The 11488-nt window shown below is 48.4% G+C and overlaps 1 pseudogene; it reads right to left on the bottom strand.

Moving 5' to 3' along the window:
- Positions 1-1181: 1181 nt before the first annotated feature.
- The window catches only part of LOC130886982 (60S ribosomal protein L14-like), a 51965-nt pseudogene continuing 41658 nt past the window's right edge, over positions 1182-11488 (bottom strand).

Below are 11488 nucleotides of genomic sequence, written 5' to 3'. Positions count from 1 at the left end.
CTGGGGCACAATTGTGTCTTTAGCTATTGCCCGTGCAGCGTGGAGTTTATTTCCCTGTTTCCCACATCCTCCAAACGAGACCCATGCCTCTCTACTTATTGAGGACGGATTTTGAGAGCAGGTGCTGCCATGTTCCCAAAATATCAGTGGACAGTTTCAGAGGAGGGAAGGAGCCCAAGGCTGAATGGAAGTTAGACAGACCTGACTTGTCCTAACAGGGCCACAGGAGAGTGGGAAGGAAGGGGGCTTTAGATGGTGGAGGAAGAGGAGGCACCACCACAGGAGAAGCCTGACAGCTCAGCCCTGGGATGTGGGTCAGCGTTTTACATCTCCATTTCCTCCCCGGCCTGCCCGCCTCTCTCCCTTTGTTTTTCCTCCCCTCCATTCCCTATCTCTCTTAAGACCTGGAGTGTTTATTAGCAGAAACCTCATTTAGAAGTATCTATAGTTACAACTGTGAAAAATATTTATTACAGATACATCTCAGCTAAATAAATGTAAGAGTTTGCAAAACGGCTTAAGGAAAGATAAAATCATTTATTAAGATACAGTGCAGACTAAGGACAGACCCAAAGAAATGAAGCCTGGGGTTTATGGAGTTGTCTACTCCTCCTGTTCACAGTAGCCACGGTGCAGCCAAACACTGTTGATCGATGGCTGAGTGGGCAAACACACAATGCAGAATAGCATTCCTCCCTACAAAGGAAAGACACGAGACATAGGCAACACACGGTTGAGCCTTGAGAGCATTGTGATAAGCCTGCCAAAAAGGCACACATTTGTGATTTCCCCAAACTCGTAGACAGAGTGGCATGGTGGCTCTGAGGGGTCCAGAGAACCAGAGTATAAAGGGGACAGAGTTTCTTCTATACACAACAGGAAGAGCTCTATGGGTGATGGTGATGGTGATGGTGACATAGTCATGTAGATATACACCCACTGCTGAACTGTGTGCCTAGAACTAGTTAGGGTGGAAAACCAGGCAGTCTATATATTTTAACATAGTTTTCAAAACCACAGAAGGTTCATCTTTCCATTCCAGGAAAGGCTAGCCCTTCGTGACTTGGTTTCAGAATTCTGAGTGTTCCACTCTAGCTTATTCTTATTATTATTGCCAAAAGAACCCCCATTCCTCTTAAACATGTCTTATGCTTTCTTCCAGATGTCTTCAGAGCAGGTGCTTATTGTGCTGGAATATTCGGACCCTTCTGAGTTTTTGGAGGAGTCACAGACTTCTGGACTGTGGCCTTCTGGGCAGGGGCCTTCTTGCCTGCCCCCATTGCCCTTATCAGTTGATAGTTTAGCGGCAGCAGCAGCAGCAGCAGCAATAGCAGCAGCTGCAGTTGCTATAGCCAACTGTTGCTATCGCCACAGGGCAACTGACACTTTTTTGTTTCGGGGCGGGGGTGGGGGGGGAGAAGTTTCCAGCATTGCCTCTTTTTTTGAAGTTTCTTAGCTTCATTCTTGATTATTCTGTTCATCAGTTTCTTTTCTTCCATGACTTTGAAACCATCAAAATGTATCATCTTGACTTCCCTTCCCCTTGTGTCAATCTTTGCGGTTCTTCTTGGGGTTGTCCATTTTGTATTGATATCTGCTTCCTCCCAAGCTTGCCCTACATACTTCTGAGAGATGGAGGGCATTGTGTGTGAACTTGGAGATTAAGTCAGTGAGCAGCAAGCATTTGGAAGGGATGCCCTGTTCCCGTATCCCATCAAAGCCATGTTCTGACCCACAACACTTACAGTCATGACCAGTTTTCCAGCAGGAGGCCCAGAAAAAACATAGGTCACTGAACCAAACTCCAGAAAGACCCTGAATGCCCTATCAGTGATGAGAAGGATTGATTTATTTCTGGTTGAGACAGAGTCTCACTCTGTAGCCCAGGCTACCCTGAAACATTACTAGACAGTTCAGGTTTGCCTTGATCTCTCAATAATCCTCTTGTCTTAGCTTCACAAAGATCCGGCACCAGCCACTGCACCCCCATCTCTGGCTGCTTTTCAAGTGATAAAATCCTGGTGGGTAAAGAATAAGGCAGAAAGATTGTTCATAAGCTCTGCTCCCTCTGGGGGGGTCTCAATTGCCCATGTGGCTGTCGGAAGGGCAGGCATTCAGATAGTCCCCTGAACATGGACTCTAAGCCCCTACCACCCTGTACACCCTGGAATAGGGAGCAGGGTCTGAACATACAGAGTGATGGGCTCATTTTTCTTAAACTAAATTAAATGCCTTAAAAAAAAAAACCGCACAGCAAACTTCTCGAGAAATAGAACTACTTAGGAGTTTTAGCTGAAGAGTTAACGGTTATAAACAGATTTAAGTGGGCTTGATGGCTCATGTCCATAATTTCAGTACTTGGGACGCAGGGACGCCAGGGCTACATTGTGATGCTTTTTCTCAAGAAAACCAAAACCTAAACTTTTAAGCCAAATTTTTTGACACAGTGGCAGAGTTTGCCTCTGTAAGGACGACGGAGAAAGACAGAATTGGTGGAACCAAATCAGGGGAACCCTTCCAGTTTACCACAAAGACTGGCATGCAAAACCTCAGCTCGCACCTCCGGGAGACACCTGCCTGCCTTTCCTGGGCAGGGGTTGTTTCTTTCTGAAGTTGGTTCTTAGACATCTCATGAGAACCCACTCCCCAAGAATTTTAGAGCCTTTAAAGCCTTGCGTGACTCAAAGGGTTGGCTGGGAGCCCGGCTGTATCTCACCACTTTTCTAGGTCTGATACAGAACCCAGTTCACTTGGACTCTGTAGGGTCAGGTAGGGAGCCCTCCCCTGGGGTCTTCAATACATCAGTCGGAGACCATCACCACTTTGTAAGATCCTCTGCCCAGGCTCAACCTACAGGGCCCGAGAGGACCACAGCTCTTCCCATGGGTGCTTAGAGCCTTCCCAGAGCAAGCACCTCCTCCAGTGGAAACCCGCTCTTGGCGCCTGTTCCGCTGTCGCCCACAGGATGGCAGCCCGAGCGCTGGAGGAGAGCGAGAGAGTCGGTTAATTTCACAGAAAATTAGAGCCAGTAGCGCTGTTTCCAATTGGAAAACAGAAGTCTGAGGTTGTCTCTAGAGACGACTTGTCTTCACCACCCCGACTGCCACAGGAAAAGAAAGTGTGGCTGACAGCGGGCGGCCCCAGGGCTGGCGTGTCAACGTTCTGCGTCTGTAGGGCCCTGCCTCGGGAGCCTGGACGGCATTGTCCAAATTCACATCTAGGAGGCATGGCCCTGTCGGAAGAGTTCTCTGGCATTCGGCCTCAGCTCCTGACTGCTGCCTCCTGTCCCGATGAAGTCTGACCATCTCAGCTCCTGTTGGCTGGTGGTTGTGGAATAGGGGCTCTTTCTTATGTGCAGCACAAGTTTGGGACAAGCCTCCAACCTCTGCTGGCTATTCTGTTCCTGAAGAGGAACAATAAACCCCATCCTGGTCACCCTTGTCCACAATGGTGGTGCTTTAACCCCAGCTTCCGCATTTTAAAGACCAAGAATGGTGCTCACAGCCCCAGGGCATTGAAAGCAGGGCCCTCCAGGGATTCAGTGCACACCACCCAGTGTCTGAGTCTCTACCAGTGGTGGCTGGGGACAGGGAACAGAGTCAGCTTTGTTAAGAGCACTGTCTGCTACTGCTATTGTAGGCTAGAAGTGCCTGGGAGCACCGTCCAATGTCCTGTCCCCACAGGAACTAAACCTGTTGAATCTCAACTGATCAAAGAAAGACATCCAGGTGATTTCTGACGTGGTGGCGGCTTTAAAGACCGTGTGTTGGTGCCACATTCTTAACTATACATAGCTCGGGACTCTGCCTATTGTAGAACTGATTAACTTGGTCTTTTTGGCTGTGGGCTTTGTCTTTGGGACTACCAGGGTTCACGTTGGTACATCTAGGCTCCAGACTACGAGACTAATTGGGTGCCTAACAGGATGGGCCCAGCGACATCCATTGACTTTAAAAGCCACAAGCACAGGCAGTGGAGTACTCCAAGATTGCTGTTGCCGGGGGGAGTACTGATTCTCAGTATCCTTCGTCTGCGCTGGGGACAGGAGGGGCACCTTCTTCAGAATGAGGCACCAGAGATGCTTGCTGCCTAGAGGCAGCTCTGCTGGTCAGACAGGAAATGCCCGTGTTATAGGAGGGGAGGGCAAATGGAGCCCTGTGTGTGTCTCTGTCTTCTGACCCTGACACCATTGGAGACTCAGGAAATCTGTCCTCTCTGGGAGAGGAAGTGGTCACATAGGCAATGGCTTTAGGTCACAGTGGTTTCTCTTCCCTTCGTGGGGCCACCTTCTAACCCTACAAAGCAGAAGAGGCCATTTCTCTCTTTTTAAAATTTATTTATATATTTTACATCCTGGTCATAGCTTCTGTCCCTCCTCTCCTCCCAGTCCCTCCCCCATCCCTTTCGTTCCCACCCCCAGTACACTTGCCCTCCGGTTCTGTTTAGGAAAGGGTAGGTTCCCGTGAGTAACAAGTAAACAGGGCACATCAAGCTGCAGTAAGACCAAGCACCGCCCCGTGGATTGAGGCTGGACAAGGAGACTGAACAGGAGTAGGATCCCAAAAGCTACACAAGACTAACATATATGCAGAGGGCCTAGGTCAGTCCCATGTAGGCTCCCTGGTTGCCAGTTCAGTCTCTGTGAGCCCCTATGAGTTAGCCCCAGGTTAGTTGATTCTGTGAGTTTCCTTGTAGTGTCCTTGATCCCTCTGACTCCCCCAGTCCTCCCCCCCCCCAACCTTCTGCAGTGTTCCCCAAGCTCCACCTAATGTTCGGCTATGTCTGTTTCCATTAGTTGCTGGGTGAAGTCTCTCTGGTGACAGCTGGACTAGGCACCGAGCTATGAGTATAACAGAATAGCATTAGACATCGTTACATTGACGTTTTTTCCTTCTAGTTGTGTTTGCTTCTACCCTAGGTCTCTGGGTCATCCAGCCTCTGGGTCCTGGTACTCCAGACAGTGTCAGGGGTGAGCTTACTCTCCTGGCATGGGTTCTAGGCTAGACCAGTCATTGGTTGGCCACTCCCTCAAGCTCTAGAGCACATACCATAGACAGTACATCCCATAGGCAGGACAGACTGTAGGTTGAAGGTCATGTGACTGGGCTGGCATACCAATTCGTCCACTGGAAGTTTTTCCTAGTAACAGAGGAAGGTCAGTTCAGACTATGTATCTGCTATTGCCGTTGCTTAGCTGGCTTCATCCTTGTAGATTCCTGGGAGAGTCTCCTGCACCAGGTTTTTATCTGCCCCTGAAATACCTGCCCACCCCCCACCCTCAAGTCATCCCTTCCCGTACTCTCCCCTTCCAACCTCCATCCAACCTGATTGCTCCTGTTTTCATCCCCACCTGTCTACAGTCCACTCATGAAATCTCTTCTATTTCCCCTTCCCAGGGAGATCCGGGTACTCCCCCCATGACCCCTCGTTACCTAGTCTCTCTGGGTCTGTGGATTGTAGCATAGTTCTCCCTTAATTTAAAACTAATGTCCACGTATGAGTGGTACAAGCCATGTTTGTCTTTCTCGATCTGGGTTACGTCACTCAGGATGTTTTTTTTTTCTAATTACATTCATTTACCTTCAAATTCCCTGGTGTCCTTGTTTTTAACAGCTGAATAATACTCTTGATTGTATAAATGGACCACATTTTCTTTATCCATTTCTCAGTTGAGGGAAATGTAGGTTGTTTTCAGGTTCTGGCTATTGCTAACCCTAACCCTAACCCATCTGTTATTTGGGGATTCACCTGCTCTGGAGTTGTCTTCAGCAGACAGAACAATGGCCCTCTGCAACTGCAGGAGTGACCCCAGAGCAGTGGTTCCCAACCTTCCTGAGGCTGCAACCTTTAATAGAGCTCCCCATGCTGTGATGACCCCAGCCATAAAATTATTTTCATTGCTACTTCATAACTATAATGCTGTTGTGAATCATAATGCAAATCTCTGGTATGCAGGATATCTGATATGTGATCCTTATAACAGGATCCTTTGGCCTCAAAGGGGTCATGGCCCACAGGTTGAGAACCACAGATACATTGCATTCAAAGCAATCTGGGTGTCACAAGGGAAATCTGGCTGGTAGTCATAGGCTGTGTTTGCCTGACAACTCCCTGATGGTGGCTGCCAGGCATAGGTGAAGGGCCTGTGGAAGAGTCAGCTCTTGATGGTTTCATCATTCACAGAAAGCATAAAGAAGACATTTACAAAATAAAGACTTACCTGTACGCCCAGTACTCCAGAAAGAGGCGTGTCCCTCTAACCTGCCCCCAACACTCTGCTCTGCCACCAGGGTCTACCTGATGACAAACAGTTTGAGGACAAGTGACTTCTTTTTTTTTTTTTTTTTTTTTTTTTTGCATTTTTTCCAGGCCCACATTAAATAGCACGTGGTAATTACCTGTTGAGTGACTGGTTGATTAAGGATGAGTGGAACGAGAAGGAACACATACTACCTGTGTGTAACTGTGTTCTTACAGGAAGAAAACCTGCTCTAAACACAGGGAGAGACGGTATTCCACAAGGGCATTTGAAGGGACCTAACATTGTATCAAGGTTGCTCCTCATGCTATGGACTTCTGGCTGCCTCATTGGAAAGCAGACTGGAATTCCTTCCCTGGAGGAGGTCTTGTTTCTCTGGTGAGCTGAGCTGTGTAGGTGCTGGGTAGCTGGAGTAGGTGCACACTCACCTCATGCAGAAGTTGGGTTTCATCTACTCATCTTGTGGTGTCCAGTTGTGTGAAGGTCATGCTGGCAAAGGTTAGGTCACTCACAGAGGACTGCAGCCAAGTGGGCCATATTAGATTTCCTCTTTTAGAACTGGATTTTCTTTTGTGATGAATTCTTATGTAACTTATTATTCTTTACTTTTTTATTTTAGGTAGTTTATGCTTTCTGAAAGTTCGTAAAGTATTTTAGATTTCATTGCAATGTTAACCGTTTTTAAAGGTTTGAAGTCTAAGTAGACATACGGAACACAGTATTAACTTCCTATCAAATTCCAAGATAATATAATGCTGTCTCCTTGAACTCTTTGAAGGTGACAGTCATGGTTCAGCAGCCCTGAGGATGGTAACTGTCCCACGGGGAGAGCTCAGTGATGGTTCACGCCACACTAGAGCTCCGTGCACTCACGAAACACACTCATTCAGTTCCCAGCCCAGACTGTCTTCCTCGGCTGTCCCTCAATCTGCAGGTCTCTTCTGCCTCAGCTGGGTGAGTGCCACTTCATGTCACCATTTCTAACACCCACTACCTTTGTCCTTTTGTGTTAATAATTTATATTTTCCTGAGTCCACAATGGACCAGGAGCTAAGTCAGACACGTGACAGCATAGGTAAGATCCAAGTCCATCCAAGTCCGTAGTATGTAGAAAAAAAGCTGGCAAAAGGCAGAGGTTGCTCAGTGGTCTGATTTGCATCCTTATGTACTGTTTGAGTTCCTGATGCACAAGGAACCGTGTCTTGCTGTACTCTTGCACAACAGGACTAGGCCTGTTGTCTGAGGAGAGAGGGCTCCCTGAAGAGTCCTGGGAAGGAGGCCGGTGCTCCAGGACAGGACAACTGCAGACACAGGAGCGGAATGAGCAACACTCTGTCTCAAATTCTCTGCTTGATCCCAAACTCCCTGCCTAACACTTAGCTTTGCATTTGAATGTGAAGCTCTGTTAGCCTTGGGAGCTGGCAGGCAAGAACGGGGAGGCTGTGGGCCAAGAAGGAAGCTCCTCAGTGGGGTCCCAGGGCTGGTGTAACACAAACAAGTTCATATGCATGCTCTGTCCACAACAGGAATTCTACCCCTCATTCTAAGGAAGGATGGTGACCTGGTCACACACACAAGACAGTGTCATTATAATTAGAAACAGCATGAAATTCCAACAGGTAGGAAATAGTGTCACGGGTTGAAATCATGTTTTCCAGTTGGGGAGGAGGCTCAGTTGGTAAAGCATTTGCCATCATAGCATAATGACTTGAGTTCAAATGCCAACCACATTCTTCAAAAGCCAGGTATGGCACACGTATGCAACCCCAGCACTGAAGGGTGGAGGTGGATGGATCCCCAGAGCTTACTGGCCAGCCAGTCTAGCCGAAGCAGTGAGCTCTGTGGTCAGTGGGAGACACTGTTTCAGTGGAGAGTGACTGAAAAAAGATGTTTGATGTTGACTTCTGGCCTCCACATGTCACAGACACACATATATGTTCACTCAAATATAAATGAGAAGGTGTACGTATTCCTGCACCTGCAGGCACACACTCTTAAAGTCTGTGCTATCACGGGATATGACGAGACTGGGCGTGAGAAGACCAGGCTTGGAGAAAAACCTTCTCACCTAAGTCCATTCAGGCTCTGGCTGGCTTCAGCACACACACACACACACACACACACACACACACACACACACTGGCACACACATCTTCACACTCACACATTTGGAAGTGCATATATAAAATGTCAACATGAGCTGCGTTTCAGTGGGTAGCACCTAGTTTTTTCCCTTCTTCTGTTTTCTATGTGCTTCCCAGTATTTGGATCATACCTGGCTTGTTTTTCCTGAGGAAACCAGAAAAATTGTTTTAATGGGAACTTGCATGGCACAGTTATGGTTGGCTATGCAGAGTCTTTGACTGGGTGTCATCCCACCACCAAAGCCACACTAGTGCACGTTTTAGGTGGCCTAGATTCTCTGTGAGTCAGCTCTTAAGTAAAAATAGTCTCTGGCCACTGCAGGGTTTCCTGAGAGCAAAGGAGAAGACCCAATGGGAGACACCGCAGCTCTCAGCCATCAGACCAGACCAGTGGCCAGCATGCCACATCCGATGCCGTGTGGGCACCAGATCCTTCAAGGACCGAGAACATGGACTGTCCCGAGCATTTAGGGCACCCACAATGGGAGGTGACTGGTAGTCAGCTGCTTCCCAAGCCTGTGACAGGTTGTCCTATTAAGAAAATGACTTCTTGATTCTGTATTCCATTCTTAAGGTCATAGACACCAAGGAAACATTGTCTTCTTTTCTTAATAGTTTTACCTGAGAGTTCTCTGATGTGAAAGGTCACAGTCGGAGGATTTACCTGTGACTTAGAAAGGGAACTTCACTCATGGGATGACTTGGCCAGGTGCTGCCTGGAAGAAGTGCTCCAATGCCCTGAGCAAACTGCTTACGGCACGTATGCACAATAGGTCACACTCACACGGTGCACCCATCCACTGTGTGTGACTCAGTGTCAGTCCCAGTGGGTTTACTGGGTGAAGATGGCCCCAAATCATTCAAGACAGCAAGTACAGGCTGTTTTCCTGACTCAGTTCCCTGGTTCCCTGAGTGAAGGGTGACTTACAGCTAGAACAGGGAGGCTGAATCTCAGACTTTCCGAGCTCCAGGTCTCAGACTCTCAGTGCTCCAGGTCTCAGACTCTCAGTGCTCCAGGTCTCAGACTCTCAGTGCTCCAGGTCTCAGACTCTCAGTGCTCCGGGTCTCAGACTCTCAGTGCTCCGGGTCTCAGACTCAGTGCTCAAGCCTCAGACTCAGTGCTCCAAGCCTCAGACTCAGTGCTCAAGCCTCAGACTCAGTGCTCAAGCCTTACACTGCCTGTTTCTTCAACTCCTTTTATTTCCTGTTGGCCTAAAGCACCTGATCTCACTTCTTACACCAGGAAACTGAGGCACTGCCCAGCAAACGCTCTGTGATTTGCCCCAAGTGGTTGCTCCAGGTGGGTGTAAGCCGTAAACTTAAGTTTGGATTGTGCTCAAATGGTTGATGTCAGGGGCACAATAGGGCCAAGATGAGGCACCACATCTACTTTGTCCACATTGGAGAATCTCAAGAAAGTGTCTTCCTGCCCCAATTGTGGACTTTAAACCCCTTGCTGATAAGGACGTGGCCCCAGAAGAAGGCTTGCAGATCCCACAAAGTTCACGTAATGCTTTTTCTAAACCAAGTCTGTGACAGAGCAGGACTTGAAACCAAGGTTACATTTACACAAGGGAGGCAGCACCTCCCATTCCTAGGGACTGTGAGAAAGCAGCGGGGACAATCACAGTTTCCACGAAGGCCCCACAGATGGCATGAGAGACAAGTTGCTGTTACCTGTACTGGGAACTGCCAGCACCTGTGATGCTCTAGGAACACGCCCTTCTCCTGGGCCCACACCCTCTGCTGGGACAGGCCCTCATAAGGGCCATATTGGATGTTGTGATTAGTCTTTATTATGGAACATTCTACAAACAGCAGCCTCGGCTCTCCTCCTTTAGGACATTCTTCCTGAGTCTGTGCTGTTTTGTGTCTAACATTTGGGATCTCTAATAATTGGCCATAAAGTCAAGTGTTGAGGTCTCAGCTACTCTGGGGCTGAGATTGGGGGATTTCAAGTTCAAGACCAGCTTGGGCAGGGTGAACAGCAAGACTCTACATGAGAAACAAACAAAAGCAACCCAGTAATAGCCTGTACAGTAAGGTGAGTGCTACGTGTTGATTCCCCTGATTGGAGAGCAAGGGTCAACTCCTTCCTACTCTCCCTGCCCCGTCTGCATCCTCTCATAAACAGTAAATACTTAGCAAACGGAATGGTGTTTCCTTCTCTGGGAGTGAGCATTTCTATTTTCCCGTTCATCTTACTTTCTGCATAGGCATTAATGGACCTCTTTGTCAAAAAACCTCCCTTATCTTGTCCACTATGTCCACCAGTCTCATCACTCTAAAGACCCCCCTGTTATGCCTAGACTCCCCGGGCTTCAAATCCCAATACTCACTGCCTTAACCCTCCTCCACCCTTTGACTTTCTCTGTTTTGACCTGATCTCTCATGTTCCCATCTCATGACTAGTGCGCAGCACCCTGGGCTTGCTGGGTGTGGACAAAGCCTCTTCTCTCATGGTTTCCTCCAGGAGATGTGGACATAAGCCTTGTCCTGCCCTGCAGGGAGCTAGACAGACAGTCTGGACGGTGGATGTATCTGGGATGTGAGGTCATACCACATCTGCTAGCTTCCGGAAATACTCTGGAGCTGTTCAAAGCCACGGTGTGTCCCACTGTCTCTGGAGATCTGCAGGTTTCCACAAGGAATGAGTGTGTGGTCTTCATCCATAGTGGAGCCCTTAGGTCTTCCTGCCAAGGGACGAGCCTGTTAGTCCCATAAAATTTCTCATGGCTTCTGGGTTGGTGGTTTCTTTTTTCCATCTTTGGGCCTTTTCTGGAATGTCCGTCTGAACCATCCACGGCTGCTCAGGACTTCTCCCCTATTGATCTGGGTGTCTTTTCCCTTCATGTGCCAGCTCCTGTGGACTTTCCCTATCATCACTTTGACTTTCAGGGATTTCTCGTGTGTGTTGCGCTCTCTGATGAGAGTGCAGCCTTTTCTCTGTGCTTCACGGCTGTGGTGCCCATCTGGGCAGCGAGGTAAAGGTCTCTTCCCACACCTCCTGCTTCCTTCAGTTGCTTCAGGTTTTCACGTCTCACACCTAGTTGTATTTGTATTTCCTCTGCTCAGGTGCTGTCTG

The sequence above is a fragment of the Chionomys nivalis genome, chromosome 14 (genome assembly GCF_950005125.1).
Source record: "Chionomys nivalis chromosome 14, mChiNiv1.1, whole genome shotgun sequence".
NCBI lineage: Eukaryota > Metazoa > Chordata > Mammalia > Rodentia > Cricetidae > Chionomys > Chionomys nivalis.
This window is presented reverse-complemented; position numbering and strand designations above follow the sequence as displayed.